Source organism: Mesoplodon densirostris, chromosome 3 (genome assembly GCF_025265405.1).
Source record: "Mesoplodon densirostris isolate mMesDen1 chromosome 3, mMesDen1 primary haplotype, whole genome shotgun sequence".
Taxonomy (NCBI): Eukaryota; Metazoa; Chordata; class Mammalia; order Artiodactyla; family Ziphiidae; genus Mesoplodon; species Mesoplodon densirostris.
Window position 1 is genome coordinate 25,262,397 of NC_082663.1, and position 16,764 is coordinate 25,279,160.

Below are 16,764 nucleotides of genomic sequence, written 5' to 3' on the forward strand. Positions count from 1 at the left end.
CTGAAATGAATCCAATTTTATTTCCAGATTCATGATTCATACCACAAAGGTCTAACTTAAGAGTTTTACATTCATAACCATGAATGAAATTAGCATAAAATTTTCCATTTGGTTATGTCTTCATCAGTCTTTGGGTCAAGGCTATACTTATCATACAATAAGATATAGGTCCTGAAATAGTTTAAGCAAGCTTGAAACTAGGTGCTCCTTATAGAGTTGGTAGAATTCACTGGAAACAAAATCTGGGACTGTTAATTTGTTGTAAGATAATAGAATATTGATAAATATTTATATATATAAATATTAATAAATTATTACAAGATTACTTTTTCTTTGGGGGCCAGTTTTAGTAAATTACTGGGAAATAAATGCAAGCTTCTCTACTGATATCAATTTTAGTAAATATAACTTTATATTTACATTTGCAGAACACCGTTTGTTCCATTTTCTTTTGAAATCCCTTATTTTATCACTTAGTCCTCACCAAATGTTTTTCTATTTTGGTAACTGTCAATGAAGACACTGTTAAGGCAATTTTGATATTCTCTATTATATTTTTCTCTTTTATTTCAATAATCTGTTTTTTTGTGTATATGCTAACTTTCATATATCCTATTATATACATAAAAGATATACATTTTTATTTAAGTAGCATTTAGCTGTATACCACAAGTTTTTATAAATAGCATTTTCCTTATCTTTCATTTTAATCTTTTTATCTGTTTTTTTTCAATTTGCATTTTGGTTCATTGATTTTTTCTTTCAACTTTAAAAAAATTTTATTGAAGTATAGTTGACTTTCAATCTTGTTAGTTTCTGGTGTATAGCAAAGTGACTCAGGTTTTTTATATATATATTATATATATATATATTATATATATATATTATATATATATATATTATATATAATATATATTATATATATATATATATTATATATATATATATTATATATATATATATTTATGTACATATCTATACTTTTTCAGATTCTTTTCCCGTACAGTTTATTACAAAATATTGAATATAGTTCCCTGTGCTATACAGTAGGTCCTTGCTGGTTATCTAATTTATATATAGCACTGTGTATATGTTAATTCCAAACTCCTAATTTATACCCCCCTCTTTCCCCTTTGGTAACCGTAAGTTTGTTTTCTATGTCTGTGTGTCTATTTCTGTTTTGTATTCATGAGTATTTGTATCATTTTTTATAGATTCCACATTTAAGCGATATCATATGATATTTGTCTTTGGCTTACTTCACTTAGTATGATAATCTCTAGGTCCATCCATGTTGCTGCAAATGGCATTATTTCATTCTTTTTTATGGCTGAGTACTATTCCATTGTGTATATGTACCACATCTTCTTTATCCATTCCTCTGTTAATGGACATTTAGGTTGCTTCCATGTCCTCACTTGTAAATAGTGCTATAATGAACATTGGGATGCAAGTATTTTTTAGAATTATGGTTTTCTCCAGATATATGCCCAGAAGTGGGATTACTGGATCATATGGTAGCTCTATTTTTAGTTTTTTAAGGAACCTCCAAACAGTTCTCCATAGTGGCTGAATCAATTTACATTCCCACCAACAGTGTAGGAGGGTTCCCTATTCTCCACACCCTCTCCAGTGTTATTATTTGTAGACTTTTTGATGATGGCCATTCTGACTGGTGTGAGGTGATCCCTCATTGTAGTTTTGATTTGCATTTCTCTAATAATTAGCGATGTTGAGCATCTTTTCATGTGCCTTTTGGCTATCTGTATGTCTTCTTTGGAGAAATGTTTATTTAGGTCTTTTACCCATTTTTTTTTTTTTTTTTTTCTTTTTGCGGTATGTGGGCCTCTCACTGTTGTGGCCTCTCCTGTTGCGGAGCACAGGCTCCGGATGCGCAGGCCCAGCGGCCATGGCTCACGGGCCCAGCCGCTCCGCGGCATATGGGATCCTCCCAGACCGGGGCACGAACCCGTATCCCCTGCATTGGCAGGTGGACTCTCAACCACTGCGCCACCAGGGAGGCCCTTACCCATTTTTTTGATTGTGTTGTTTACACCATAAGCTCATTTCTTTGAGCCTTGTTTGAGGACAAATTTGAGGCCAGTGTTGAAGGCAGTTTACTCTGAAGAGAATTGTTCCTGCTTCTGACATTTTATATGGATGCCATACCACCTCCAACAAATTGTACACCTGAGATTGCCTGATATCCAGACAGTGTGAATTTGGTATGCAAACCTGCTGTGATGTTGACCTGTGGTTATGAAATCTAAAGAAAAAAAATATTCTATTCCTGAGAGCCAAGGTTTATACAAGCAGTTCTCCTTGAAGTCATGAACTGTGTGTACTTTCAAAATGAGGCTGGGCAGTTACAGCTAACTGTTACAGTAAAGATGAACTATTCTTGGATTTCAGTTTAATGGGGCAAAGGGTCTCTTATGAGCTTCCACACATTTGAGTAGGCTGTGGGCTTTATCCACAGTGGCCTAAAAGTTAATAAGGTTTATCAAATGTTTTCAAGGCAAAAGAAAGCTTCAATTCTCTGCTGACATCTCTAGATCCTCTTTTCAATTAGTTTTTAGCTTCTGAATATTCTATACCTCTTTTCCAACTGGTTGATTAAGTTAAACATATTTTAACCACCATTCTTTAGTTGTTTTTAGTATGAGGATGGGTACTTTACCTAATTGAGACAAACGAAAGTCTACAGGTATTTTTAACAGTAAAATATATATATATATATATATATATATATATATATATATATATATATATATACACACCCTGAGTGGAAGATGTTTGACCACAAAATTATCAGAGTATTTTATGATAGTAAATTTAGTCAAGGTAATGAAAATTATAAATACATAGTTAATATATAAAATATTTTATTTACCAAAGATTGGGAAATTATTTCGGTCTGAAATATTGTTTACTTTTACCAAAAAAAAAAAGCATACACGTGCTTGGCAGGCACTAGCCAACAAACACCAACATCTTGAATTTGACTTTCCACTTTCCCTAATGCTGTGGCTTGATGATTACATAGACTCTGTTTTGAGCCATATACAACAATTGTTTTAAAATGTTTTACACCAGATAAATGAAATTATCAGTCTCCAAACCTCGAATACTGAGGTTTTTTCCCCCCACTTCTCCTCAGCTAACTGTACCAATAATGGATGGGTGAAATTACTTTCTACTCAATATAAGATAAATTTCACTCAAAATAATTAAAATTTAAGGCCAAAAATATCTCCCATAGTAAAATGTACAAAGGTACAATTATTCCAGAGTTGGTTGTTTTAATCTTTGCACTTGATTTCATGATCCTGCCCTTAGTTTTTCTCAAGTGAGCTCTCCTCATGTTTCTAAGATGACTTTGCCATTTCCTGATGTTACATTCAAATATGACAAAGTTTGCAGGAGGAAGAGATTCACTTTTCTGAGAATGAGGAAAATTTCCCTAGAATTTACCAAAGGACTTGCTCTCTGCATCACTGCCAGACTGATGCTGTTGTGCATATGCCTATTACCATATTACCACAATGAGTTTAAACTAATTAGGATTTATACCTGAGCGTCAAATAAGGCATTGCACTGAGGAGTGAAAACATTTTAAAAATCACATTAACATTAATAAGTATGATGGAGAGAAGGGATTATTAGTAGTATCCAAATTTTGAAGCTCCCTGTGAAGACTGTCTTCTGTAATCCTTTACAATACTAAAAACTGTGAAAGTTCAAAAACAGCTATGGTGGAAACCTATACCTAGAATCATCTATGGGCCTATCATTGTCATGTGTCAACAGATTATTTGTTGCCAGGGGGGAAGTGTGCATAACAGGTGAAGGGGGCTAAAAAAGATACAAAAATTTTAATTACATATATGTGTGTATACACACACACACACGATTTTATGTAATCGTCAGGGAAATCACATGAAATGTCCTTTGGAACTGCCCCAATTTTGCATAGTGTGAAATAAGTTTTAGAAAGACTAAGCAACATTCCCAGAAGCATATAACTAATAAATGGAAATCTGAGTCTGTTAGTCCTCAGAAACAGAGTCTCTATCTATGGGTACAGCTTCCCATATATGTTTAAGCATAAACATGTGAATATAGAAATGAGCAGTAATATACAACATGTTTATTTTAATGTATTTCAATGTAACACTTATTCATTGCAACAAATATCAAAATTTTTCTAATGGCTGGAACTATTTAATTTGTATCTCTACATGTGAAAATACCAAATATCAGTGTATGATGTTTTTAATTAAAACAAGAATGAGGGTTATACTAGCTATGCATAAATTCTGGAGGTTTTGTACTTTATCATGATTCTAATGCTACATAGACTACAGGTGAGGTGCTATCCTTCAGCTGATCTTTTGAAAGAAAGCTTTACTAGAATAGAAAAATTATGAACGACTGTCAGTATACTCATTTGTCCAGCCTAATTTTTTCCTTGTAGTAAAGATATTTGATAAAAGATCTAAGAAAGGAATGCCTGAAGGAGGGGAAAGGAGATGGAGTACTGATCCTAAGCAATTTAATGTGTGTTTCTGGAGGAGGGTCCTGTCTTCTCTTTGGCTTCATCAATGGTCAGATTTTCCCATTTCAGGTTATAAAATAATTATGATCTTTCATCAAAAAAATGCCTGACTCATTTTACTTCATCTTGAAATAACTGAGAGGACTTCCTGGAATTTTTTCTTTTCTTTTGCTGGTTAAACATTAGCCCACCTACTGGTAGCACCCTAAAGAGGATAGCATCTCTTAATGTTCACCTGATAAAATTATTGATGTTACATATTAAGGGGGTGAAAACTAAAGACTTCATAAATTACCACAGAATAGAACAAAATAAACACAAGATGTTCTCTTCTGAGTCCCAACCCATGCTTTCCAACCATTAAATTTCTTCTACTTTAGTTTAATTTGGTTTCAATAACATTCAAAGGGAAAACTCCCCTTGTTTTCTTGGGTGTGATTTATAAGAAACATTAAGTTTAAAATTAGGTTTTTTGTTGGAATTTCTCTGACAGTCAAGTCCCCTTAGGAAATTACTACCCTCACTTGAAACTGCATGTTCTGTGGCAGATGAATTATGGCTCAAAGGACAACATCCATTAAGAAGACTTTGAGAAGGATCGGGGAAATCGAGGAGGTGGGAAGAACAAAATTCTGATTTAATTTGTTCAGCCAATTTCTGAAAGGACTGAGTTCTCCCATTTACACCAGGAAATACATTCAGAAGAAATAAATAAAGAACATCATCCTTTAACAGCCACAGGCATACTTCATTTCCCTCAGGAGGAAGTGAGCAGGCCACCCTAGAGAACTTAATTCAGCAGCTTTCACGCTGTTTTCAATGGTAGATTTTAGAAGCTAGTTCAAGATAAAGTATGAATAAAGCTAAAGAATGACACAAATACAATCATCAAGAAGAACTGCCCCTGTATCATTTACACCTAAGAAATTAATTTTTACAGCAGCAGAGTTGTTAGGCTTTGTTTTGTCTTGTTGAGAAACAGATAAGTGAACAGTGCTTTAAATGCTTTCAGATACTATTAATTAAAGGAGCATTTAACCATAATTACTCCTTTTTAAAGACTTCACAAAAAAAAACTAATTCTAATGATAATTTATACAAAATTTCATCATAGAATAATGAGTGAAATAAGATCAAAACCATATGGTTTAAATTACAGAAATTTATTTTCTCACAGTTCTTGAAGGTTAGGAGTCAAAGATCAAGTTTTTGGCCAATTTGGTTTCTGGTGAGAGCTCTGTTCCTGAGTTACAGACAGGGATGGGGTAGGGTGAGGTTTGGGGAAAGAGCTCTCTGCTGTCTTTTCTCACTTGTCTACCTATGTTCATAGCAGCATTATTCACAATGGCCAAAAGGTGGAAGCAACCTAAATGTCCATCAGTAGATGAATGGATAAATAAACTACAATCGAATATTATTCAGCCTTAAAAAGGAAGGAAATTCTGACACATGCTACAACATGGATGGACCTTGAAGACATTAATGCTAAATGAAATAAGCCACAGAAGTACAAATACTGTATGACTCTACTTATATGAATTACCTAGAGTAGTCAAATTTATAGAAACAGAAAGTAGAATCGGGGGAGAGTAGAATGGGGAGCTGTTTGATGGGTACAGAGTTTCAATTTGGGAATATAAAAATTTCTGGAAAAATGGATGGTGGTGATAGTTGCACAACAAAGTGAATGTACTAACGCCACTGAAATGTACACTTAAAAATGGTTAAAATGGTAAATTTTATGTTATGTATATTTTACTGTATTCAAACATTTTTTGAAGTGTGCTTGCTAAAAGAATTGAAACAATACAGAAATACATGAAGTTTATCTCACTATTTATATGTAAATCTTTAATTCATCTGGCTTTATTTTGGTGTTAAAAATGAAGTAGATCCAGCCTTAAAAAAAAAAAAAGATAAAAACTATATGGAGAGGTACTACTACTGAGCCAGTACATACATGCTTTGAGGTTCTTGTTTGCTTATTCTTATCCACGTAGTTGTTGTACATGTGGATGTGTACACATACAGTTAACCCTAGGTTTCTTGGGATTAGTGATAACTCACTGATAGATATGAAAAATTTGAGACTGACTGGTTTAGGGCTAGAATTTGTATAACATGGAGAAGAATAACCAGTTGCTAGTTAACTGTAATCAGGTTTTCAATAGTTAAAGTAACTATTTTTATCTGAAGAAATGTCCAATCACTTTTTCTTCACACATACTGCAATCTAACCAGGAAAGAGGATCATAAAACTTTGAAGAATTGCTTTTCCTATAATCACACTAAGATCTCTCCTTCAAAGGTCTATTTGAGATATATTTAGTTTTTGCACCTCACTGCACAGCCATATCTCACCTCACCCACAGCTTTTCCTTGAGAAGAAAACTTGACCAAAGAAATCTTCACCCATATGAAGCTAGGATTTGAGACAATACTTAGGGAAAAAAATTAAATTATTTTCTTTGAGTCTCCTGTTTAATAAAGAGAAAGATAGAGAACCCCCTCATTCTGTCTAATTTGTGTCATCAGAGTTAATTTCAATTTTCTTTTCAGACATAATGGATACAGTGGGCAAAGTTTTCAAGACCCCTTTACTTTGCTTGAGTACTGAGATAAGTTTGAGGGTGGGAATCCTACTCTCAAAAATATGAAGCCAGAATCCAAAGCCAGAATGACCTTCATTTTACTATCTCAAATGGAAGGCAGAAATGTAAGTTCAAGAACTGTTGACTTAAAAATACTCTAATCTTTTCCATTGACCCATATCTAAATTGTTTAGATTGTTCTGTTTCCCCGGTGATTTGCCTTTAGACCCATTATAAGAAAACTGTCTATGAAAATAAATAAATACAGTATTACCTCAGTTATATGTAAAACATAAAAACACTGAACACACAGAAACAAAGAGTAGAATGGCGGTTGCTCAGGGCTGAGGGGTCGGGGAAATAGAGAGACACAGGTCAAAGGGTACAACCTTTCACTTATAAGATAAATAAGGTCCAGGGATCTAAGGTACAGCCTGATGACCATAGTTAGCAGCATGATATTGCCTACTTGAAAGCTGCTATGAGAGTAGAGCTGTAATGGCCTCACCAAGACAAAAACAATGACAAAATGGTACTCATGTGAGGTGAAGGATGTATTAACTAACCTTAACATGGTAGATATTTTGCAATATACATGTATATCAAATCATCACACTGTATACCTTGCATAACATTATATGTCAATTATATCTGAAAAAAGCTGGGAAAAAAATGAAAGAAAACTGTCTGGGTGCTTGTCTTTGGGACCAGCAATAGTGGAGATTCAGTTTAGTTTGTAGAGAGAAGCTAGATCCCCAAGTGAATATGTCAGTGATGGAGGACTCTGAGATGTGAGTAAAGCAGCCTTCATAAAAGGTCCTGAATTAGGGGATGAGAAGAAAATTTATGGAGATAATTTAAACTTGAGAAGGGACACTGGGACTCAGCAGTTACAAGAGAGACTTGACAAGGATAAAGGTAAAAGGTAAAGTGATAAAAGTTTAGAGTGTATATTTGATACCAAGGCATCAGAATGAACTTATTCTACACCAGCTTTCACCTGTGTATGTTTGATTTTTAGGACAGGGAAATAGGTTCTAAGCTGTTAAAATCGGCCAAACACTAGAAATTAATTTTTATTTTGAAATATCAAAAAAATCTAAGAAGTTTTGAAATTCTAAAGTTCAGGAGCAGCCTCTGCTGTATTTTTGGACAGTGCCTGATCACCAAGATTCCATCGTTAGCCCTTTACTCGTCTTCCTCCTCAGAACTGCTGGGGAAATCCTTTAAGATCTTCAGTGTTTAAATCACTTCAACTACTACCTGTAGGCTGATGAAATGCAACTTTGTTGCCAAGTTTTCCCTTTCTGTATAATTTCCCTTTCCGCAACTCCAATCTCCTCAAATTCAACACATCTAAAGCTAAACCAGTTTTCTTAAATGCTCACTGATCACTGCTTTCAGCCACTATACAATACCACCTGAGATGCACAACTATAAACACAATCAGAGGTCATCTCCTAACTATATATTATGAGGGTAAATTTATTCTCTCTCCAGAAATTAACACTATTTCAAGCTTATAATAGGAGTCCATTAAATGGTGAAGTATTAAATGTGTGAAAGAGGAGAAATTGAGGAAGGTGGTCCCATACAATGCCTAAGCAGTGATGGGAATAAAGTGAAGTCACGATTAAGAGAAATAAGAGCCTCTTATTTCTCTTACTGAGAAAGAGGCTCTGAAGGAGTTCAGGGAGACAGAACACATGCACACACAAAAGAACAACCATGTGAAGACACCCCGAGAAGGTGCCATCTATAAGCCCAGGAGACAGACCTGGACCAGCCCCTTCCTGTACAGTCCTCAGTGGAAATCAACCAACTTTGATCTTGGACTTTTAGCCACCAGAATGGTGAGAAAATAAATTTCTGTTGTTTAAGCCAGGGGTCCCCAACCCCTGGGCCATGGACCCGTAGTGGTCCACGGCCTGTTAGGAACCGGGCGACACAGCAGCAGGTGAGGGGCCGGCAAGCAAGCGAAGCTTCATCTGCCACTCCCCATGTCTCCCCATCCGTGGAAAAACTACCTCGCATTACCACCTGAACCATACCCTCCCCTGCCCCACCCATGGAAAACTGTCTTCCACGAAACCTGTCCCTGGTGCCAAAAAATGGTTGGGGACCGCTGGTTTAAGCCATACAATCTGCAGCATTTTGTTAGATTAGCCTTAGCAGACTAATGCAGGTTTTATCAGGTAATATTAGTATATGCAGATATTAGGATGTGGCATTTAGTATGTCTAGGGGAGAAAATTATGTCTATAAAATTTTAAAAGTTGGATCTTCTCCTTGAAGAGTAGAATAGAGTTCAGTTTTAAGCTTGTATGCATAATCTTAAAGAGGAAAAGCTATCTGAGGAGAGGTGTCTGTTTTCCATCAAGATTTAAATGCAATTATAATAAAATCATGTTTGTTGGCACTAGAGTTAGATGTTTAAACAAGTCAATATATTTTTGGAAACACAGGAAGGAAAGATGCTTTGTTTACTTTTATTTCCACATTAATTTTAGTGCTGACAAAGAGTGACAGAGCAATAGCCTCAGAGACCACTAAAACCATTTCATTCACAATGTGGGTGCTTTACAAGTAAGTTCTCTGCAGACTGCTCCTGTCAGGGGTGCTGCTCAGGGCTTAGCAGATGGCCACTGGAGTTTGCAAGCATCTGCTCATACTCTCTCCTCCTGTCAGTACAGAACCCACTAAAGATAAAGGCTTTCATATAATAATGTTATCTGCCCACCAAAACCATGTTATATCTGGCAAGGACCAGGAAATTGGGTAGTTTTGATGAATGTGATTAAAATAGAGTCAACGTATGAAAACATTTTCACTGAATAATAGAGGCTGTATTCTACAAGAGAGAGTAGCAAATGTAAGCTCATGAACTGACTGATGTTTGAACTTAACTAAAGTAAGTTAAAACACATTTGCATTTACAAAATGAGTTCCGGTTTTTAAAAATTCCAAACATGAAAAAACTTAACTTTCTAGTATATGATTTTTCATATGAAAAACAATCAGACTGAAAATATTAAGCATCTGCTTGGCTCATGAAAAGTAGTTAGGGTTGGCAATAGTAGAAATAGTATTTCTGCCCCTTAGGGCTTCAAAGGTTTTAAAACAAGAGACAGCAAAAAGTAAGAGTAACATAAGAAAAGCATTTATAAATTACACCTGAGTGGTCTATCCAGTCAGGTGTAAAGATGGTGAGCTAAAAAGTCTCATGGAGAAGAAAACAGGTGAATTCTGAGGGACTGGTTGTGACAGGGATGTAGGAAATAGTAGGCATCATTCATTGTGAAAGTATTGTTAAAAGAAGAATGCAGTCAGAATTCCAGGGGTGAGTTCAGACACACTGAAGAGATTAGTCTAGTGGCTTTCAATCATTTTTAAGACATCTACTGGAATATAGTTTATTACATTTCACCTTGTCTTAATTTCAACTTTACAGATAAGTTGCTTCATGCTCTTCTCACACTCACCAGTTGTGGACAGTTTTCCTTTTTTACTTTAAAATTCTCTCTTTCTCCCTGTCTCTGAATGTATGGGGTCCTCTCCTGACATATCTCCATGATTCTTATAGCACTTCTTTAATGTCTGGCACTACAGGATGGCCCAAGCATGCATCTCACTTTTTCTGGCTCAGCCCTATTATTGGCTACACTTCTTGTTCCCTTTATATGGACAACAGTTCTTAGAAAACAAAACTGGGCACCAGGTATATTCATACCTTCTACGCCTTAACAGTGAACAGAAGTCGAAAATAGGCATATCTCTGTATCTATCTACTGAACTGAAGAGCTCTTATTGGTGTCTCTAATTTTATCCAACACATCAGTACATCTTCTAGATATTTTTTTCTTTTTAATATTTTTAACTCCCTTCCAAAAAGGCAGAAATCTGGTCCTCATTACACATTTGCTCAAACTTAGCAAACAGAAGATATTTCAAAATTGGTAACTTATACCACTAAACAACAAATAAAAAGGAAACCTACTAACTAGAGCTCAGTATCTGTTTACCTTTCTTTTTTATTTCTTTGAAATAAAATTTAATTAGAGTGAAATAAACAAAGCTTAAATGTATAATTTGATGAGTTTTGACAAATGCATATACTGCGAAGACAGAACATTTCCATCGCCTCAGAAAGTTAACATGTGGCTGTTTTTCATAAATACCTTCACCGTCCACAGCAGTAAACAATGTTATAATTGTTTTTTTCCATCATGAATTGGTTTGGCCTGTTTTAGAATATATTACAAATGGAATCATACAGCATATAATTTTTTGAATTGGGTTCATTTGCCAACATTTTTTGTGAGAAGCATCTATTTTTATATGTATTAGTAGTTTGTTTATTTGTATTGATGAGTAGTATTTTGTTATATGACTTTACCACAAAATATTCATGCATTTTCCTATGAACAGACGGCAAGGCCACTTCTCGTTTTTGACTCTTGCATAAAGCATCTCTGGACATTCTTGCAGCAGACTATTTGTAGACACGGAATTTCATTGATCTTGGGTAAAAATCTATGGTAGAATTTCAGAGACAGATATATACCTTCATAATAAGCAACCAAACTTTCTTTTTTAAAAAGAGGGTGCATTATTTACATGATCATCAGCATGTGAGAGAACTAGTTGTTCTGAATCCTGACCAACATTTGGTGTTAAAAGGCTTTTAAATTTTAGCCATTCTAGTGAATATCTATAAATTTGACTTCAATTAAATTTTTCCTTATGAATAATGTTGAACTTTTTTCTCATGTTTATTGCACACTTGTACATCTTTCTTTGTGAGGTATCCAAGTTTTTTACCCATTGTTTTAGATTGTCTTTTTATTGTTAAGTCTTAAGAGTACTTTACATATTTTTTATACAGGGCTTTTGTCAACTATAAATTTTGCTTGTGTATTTTATTGTTTCCTATTTGGATAAAGTCTGATTTTAATGAAGTCAAATTTATCATGTTTTCCCTTTCTTATTATTCCCTTCTATGTTCTAAGAAAGCTTTGTCTACCTCAGGGTGCATAAAGAATGCACTACTGTTTTTTCCAAACTTTTAGGGTTCTAACTGTTGCATTTTAGTTTTGCTCCATCTCAAATGAATGTTTTTATATGTTATTAGGTGGGATTAAGGTTTATTTATTCCCTATGTGTATCCAGTTGATGCAGGATTATTTGCTTAAAGAATTTACCTCCCCACTGAAATGCTTTGGCACCTTCATCAAAAATTAAAATAATTTTGTATGGAAACACAAAAGACTGCAAATAGCAAAAGCAATCCTTAGAAAGAAAAACGGAGCTGGAGGAGTCAGGTTCCCTGACTTCAGACTATACTACAAAGCTACAGTAATCAAGATAGTATGGTAGTGGCACAAAAACAGAAATACAGATCAATGGAACAGGATAGAAAGCCCAGAGATAAACCCACGCACATATGGTCACCTTATCTTTGATAAAGGAGGCAAGAATATATAATGGAGAAAAGACAGCCTCTTCAATAAGTGGTGCTGGGAAAACTGGATGGCTACATATAAAAGAATGAAATTAGAACACTCCCTAACACCATACACAAAAATAGAGCCAAAATGGATTAAAGACCTAAATGTAAGGCCAGACAGCATAAAGCTCTTAGAGGAAAACATAAGCAGAACACTCTATGATATAAATCATGGCAAGATCCCTTTTGACCCACCTCCTAGAGAAATGGAAATAAAAACAAAAATAAACAAATGGGACCTCATGAAACTTAAAAGCTTTTGCACAGCAAAGGAAACCATAAACAAGACGGAAAGACAACCCTCAAAATGGGAGAAAATATTTGTAAATGAAGCAACTGACAAAGGATTAATCTCCAAAATATACAAGAAGCTCATGCAGCTCAATATCATAAAACAAACAACCCAAAAATGGGCAGAAGACCTAAATAGCCACTTCTCCAAAGAAGATATACAGATGGCCAACAAACACATGAAAGGATGCTCAACATCACTAATCATTAGAGAAGTGCAAATCAAAACTACAGTGAGGTATCACCTCACACCAGTCAGAATGGCCATCATCAAAAAATCTACAAACAATAAATGCTGGAGAGGGTGTGGAGAAAAGGGAACCCTTTTGCACTGTTGGTGGGAATGTAAATTGATACATCCATTATGGAGAACAGTATGGAGGTTCCTTAAAAAACTAAAAATAGAACTACCATATGACCCAGCAATCCCACTACTGGGCATATACCCTGAGAAAACCATAATTCAAAAAGAGTCATGTACCGCAATGTTCATTGCAGCTCTATTTACAATAGCCAGGACATGGAAGCAACCTAAGTGTCCACCGACAGATGAATGGATAAAGAAAATGTGGCACATATATACAATGGAATATTACTCAGCCATAAAAAGAAACGAAATTGAGTCATTTGTAGTGAGGTGGATGGACCTAGAGTCTGTTATACATAGTGAAGTAAGTCAGAAAGAGAAAAACAAATACCATATGCTAATGCAGATATATAGAATCTTAAAAAAAAAAAAAAGGTTCTGATGAACCTAGGGGCAGGACAGGAATAAAGATGCAGATGTAGAGAACGGACTTGAGGACACAGGGAGGGGGAAAGGTAAGCTGGGACGAAGTGAGAGAGTAGCATTGACATATATACACTACCAAATGTAAAATAGATAGCTAGCTGGAAGCAGCAGCATTGCACAGGGAGATCAGCTCAGTGCTTTGTGACCACCTAGAGGGGTCAGATAGGGAGGGTGGGAGGGAGACGCAAGAGGGAGCAGATATGGGGATATATGTATACGTATAGCTGATTCACTTTGTTATACAGCAGAAACTAACAAAACATTGTAAAGAAATTATACTCCAATAAAGATGTTAAAAAATAATAAAATGGAAAAAAAAATTAATAATTAATTTATAAGTGTTTGTCTATTCCTGGATTCTTTATTCTCTATTGATTTATTCTGTTCTCAGGCAATAACACACTATCTTCATTATGTAGTTATGTTATAATTTAACTTTCTCAACTTTTGTACATCTGAATGTGTCTTCCTTATGCTTTCATTTTCTAAGAATGCGTCCTGGCCTTTCTCTTGGTTTCTCTGCCCACCCCCCTTTTAATTAGACTGTTCTTCACATCATTATTCCTCTATGTACAATATGTCTTTTTTCTTTAGTGATCTCAATATTTTTCCCTTAGCCTCTGGTGTGCTGTACTTTATGTGGTTTTCTTTTACTTATCCTCCTGGCAGTTCACTGATCTTCTTTGATCTATAAATTTATTCTTTTCACCAAATTCTAAGAATTATTGGTGTTAATTTTTCCATTGTGTTTCTGACCCTTTCTTTCAGTCCTCTCATTCTACATTTGAAAGATGCATATGTTAGACTGATATTATCACAAAGGTCATGGATGTAGGTTATTTTTCTCTCTCCCTCTCTCTCTCTCTTTTTTTCACTTTTCAAGAACAAGGATTATTCTTGCAGCTCATAACTGGATTGTCATAATCTAGTGAATCATGATGAGGTTTTCATTTCTACTATTTTCATTTTTAAAACAGGTTTTATAGTAAATGTTTTTGGTTGCTCTAAAAATATAAAGCATTGCAACGAAGAAAGAAAAAATGTCCTTTCCCTAGGGTCTGGGCTGTATTCTAGGTGTCTTCAGGGCCCCAGGCTCAGGCTGGAACCCGGGTCTCTTCACCCGAGTGTGAGGAGGGGGCTTAATTTTGTCCACAGGCCTCAGGACGGTCTTGCCTAGGCTGGGGGCTGAGGCTACAGAGCTTGCAACTGCCAACTGCTAACCCCTGCCTTTTAAGGGATCAGTGGATTGTTGCTGAAAAAGCATGTAGTCCATAATCCAGTCAGACTTCTAGGCGGAAACTTCTAGGCGGCACTTACTATTTTAACACCTCAAGTAGGAAGCAGAGGACTAAGGACAATGATAAATCCAAGGAGAGGACCCTTGAAGATGATGAAGAGGAGAGAAGGCTCAAGGATAGGAAGGACCAGTGTACTGGGAGCATCTACTCACCTTGTTTGTCATCGCTGTCCTCATGAGCTGGCTGATCTCGCCCAGCACTAGCAGGGGTACCATTTCCTGGACCAACTTTGTCCACGAGATGCTGGCCAGGAACCAAATACAGAAAGAAGGTCCAGGTGGTGCCCCACAGTGATGTGGCGGAAGTCTACCTGCACCCCGGAGCCGTGGTGTTTGGGTGGCCTCGGCTGGCCTTGATGCACGGAATGCAGGTTTCAAATACTGATATATTTGAGAGAAGCTTCCAGCAGCTGAAGATGAGCTGAATATCGAAGGCAACGTCAGGATCCCAGTTTCCTATAGGCTTAGGGGCTTCTTTGGAAATGCCCTCTCTGCCTTGGGGATGACAGCAGTGGGCTCAGCCACCCTGTGGTATGTTTTGCGTCTGGCTAGAAAAACTGGAAGTGAAGGAGGAATCAGTGCTTTCAATCAGATTAAAATGGCTCCTCGCGCGATTGCAGACGCCACAAAGATGGGAAAAGGAGTCAGCCCTTGTTGCCAGGCCGGCCGTGGTGGGAAGGCACTGCAAGCCAAGGCGATGGCGCCGGCGGCACTGGTGCTGTTCTTGCGAGGAGCCACCCGGAGTCTGTGGAAAGAGGTCTCCACCCAGGTCCCCGCACCGTGCACACTGACGAAATTCACACGGTGGGCAAGAAGCACTCCACCAGCACGTCCTGCTTCTCCAGCACCGAGGACGAGCAGATGCCCAACTACCTTCTGGTGGAAATGTATGAACTGGGCACTCCCGACCACATCGTCGTCCAGATGTCCACCGAGCTCACACGTTGCACAACGCTCTGCTGGGGCCCAGCTCCGGCGTGTAGAGTGGTGCGGCCCCTCCCGCATCTTTGAGGAGCCTGCGTGGAAGCCGTGCACATGCCCAGTCCGCCGCAGCCGCCGCCAAGAGCGTCTTTGCCACGACTGCACGAAGAGCAAGCTCCTCTCCAAGGAGGAGCGGAAGGTTGTTGCGTTTCTGAGTCAGGCAGTGCTTTTGTCTGCAGGTTGCTGGAGCACATGGAGGTGGTGAGGAAGATCTCCATCACACCAAGGACAAACGCTCCACTAGGCTTTGCTCAGACGCTCCCCAAGAGACCAGCACCTCTTCACCATGAGCCGCTTTTGGAGCCGATGTGCATGGCCCTGGGTGGCTGTCCCCCTCGGGAGACCACCTCTTTTAACAAGGTCACTTCTGGCGCAGGAGACCCGCAGCTACTACTGTAGAGCTTGCAGGGGGTAGGGCAGGAGAACCAGCCATGGGGGTCCAGACTTGCTGGGGCTTCCTTGCCCCTCAGCGGGTCATTATTACCACCTAAAAGCCTCCAGGACTCACTTCCCTCCAGAGAACAGAGGTGATAAATGTGAGGGGCACTTGGGCCTTTCTTCTAGTCAGGGTCTAAGGGTGTCTTTCTGCAAGCCATCATCCTAATGTGTTCTGGGTCCCAGGAATTGGGGGGGAAGTAGGTTCTTAGTACTTAGGAGTTGATCTTGTCATTGGCCTTAGTGTAAAGACATAATTTTATGGTCATGAATTTAGATATAAATGTAATGTGTTAAAATAAGACAAGACAC

The 16,764-nt window shown here is 37.2% G+C and overlaps 1 pseudogene; it reads left to right on the plus strand.

Moving 5' to 3' along the window:
- LOC132486723 (paraplegin-like) overlaps window positions 1–16,222 on the plus strand; it is a 52,500-nt pseudogene extending 36,278 nt beyond the window's left edge.
- Window positions 16,223–16,764: the final 542 nt, after the last annotated feature.